This window comes from Cynoglossus semilaevis, chromosome 8, assembly GCF_000523025.1.
Source record: "Cynoglossus semilaevis isolate Cse_v1.0 chromosome 8, Cse_v1.0, whole genome shotgun sequence".
NCBI lineage: Eukaryota > Metazoa > Chordata > Actinopteri > Pleuronectiformes > Cynoglossidae > Cynoglossus > Cynoglossus semilaevis.
Window position 1 is genome coordinate 25,870,485 of NC_024314.1, and position 1,670 is coordinate 25,872,154.

The 1,670-nt window shown below is 39.9% G+C and overlaps 1 protein-coding gene across 5 annotated transcripts in view; it reads left to right on the forward strand.

Annotated features, from left to right (window-relative positions):
- usp15 (ubiquitin specific peptidase 15) overlaps positions 1 to 1,670 on the forward strand; it is a 20,997-nt gene that overhangs the window by 7,064 nt on the left and 12,263 nt on the right. The window lies entirely within an intron of this gene.

Sequence of the window (1,670 nt, forward strand, 5' to 3'; positions counted from 1 at the left end):
TCTCATGAGGAATTGATCGTGTTGGGATTTTCTCCAGTGACAGCAGTGCTCTGTCTCTGGGTGCCTCCGTCAGCATTTAATTATCTTAGTTAAGACTTTCACGGAGTCAGAATTTCAACTCGATGTGTCGATGGAGTTAGCCACAGCTGTTTGCTAATGCTAATGTGATCAATGTCTCTCACCCATTGATCTGCGGCAATGCAGTTTTGGGCTTCACTCTGGTCAGGGGTTACATCAGAAACAGTCACAGAAGTGAAGTAAGTTTAGTAATTTAATTTCATTTGGTTTAAACAGTATTTCCTGTTTATTAAACATTACATATTAAACGTTCAGAGTTATTGCCTGGGAGGTGAAGTAGATCAAATCATATTTTTTTAAACACTAGAAAAAAAACACAGATTTGTTTTTTGTATTAATTAGAGTGTTTTGAACTAAATTCACGGGAGTTTTGAATCAATAGCTTCAAATGTGTCGACACAGGTGTTCGATGAAGAAAAAGTTTGTGACTCACTGTCATGATTTTTTCAGCTGTCACTTTTCAGAATGTGCAGATCTGTCAGCAAAAGAAACAAAAAAAAATAAGCAGATCCGGCTAAAAGCTGGAGCTGGTGCAGATCTGTCAGCAAAAGAAACAAACAAAAAAAGTTTTTAAAGTTTGTAAATTCACTTTTAGACTCATCGATTCTTAGAATTTTTCAAACCACACCTGAAGTAAACACAGCGCCTCCTGTGTAGTTTTACGGCCCTGCTGTCATATCTCATTGTTTAGATTGTTACAACACTGGGATAAAAAAACCTCAGCTGCCTGTTATCATAAAGTTGTAATGCTAATAATGATAAAAAAAAAAAAGATTAGCAGACGCTCGCGCTGCGTTCTGTGTCAGATATCTTCTCACTCCTCTTTTCCAAACATGGCCTTTGTTAGACTAGCTTCGCTCTAATCTGCTGTTTACCACTGAGTGGAGGTCGTAGTCACAGCAGGTCTGTATAAAGGGATCAACCAGAGACGGCAAAGGTTTCACTGACCAATATAGAACGGACTTTTGAATCAATTCAAATCAGGCTGTTAAAATGTGTAGTTTATACCTGCTCTAAATATGTTTATATATTCTTTATTTAAAGTGTTACTAACCAGTAATGGAGGCGTTTCCATTAATTGGACCCAGAAGAGCTGTGAACCAGTAGTTAGACAACACTCCTCCACTGTGGGAGGGGTCAAGTTCCACTGCTGTCCAGTAGACTCCACTGTTTCCTCCTTCCACTGAGGCTGTGATTTATTGCATGCCTGAGTTTCTGTGTGTGTGTGTGTGCAAAAGCAACCTCATAGATATGAACACTGCTGCATTGAATTTCTTTATGCTGTTGGGATGCATTAATTATGGTCACAGCCAGGCCAGCAAAAAAAAAAAAAAAAATCAATATTTATGAAAGAGCAAGGTGTTGGATATGGAGAGAGTCCACTTCCTCTTCCTGTGCTGTGGAGATGGACCTGGTGTATGGCTTGGAGTCATAGTTTAATTCTGTCACTCCTCGGCCAGTGTGAAGACACAGTGGCTGTTGTTGTCATTTTTCTTCTCTGTTGTGGGTTGCACAGATTGGGTGAGTTGAGGAAATTGGATCTTCGGTCCCTGCAGATCTCCTGTCCCTGATTCACTGGAGCTCCACTGTGT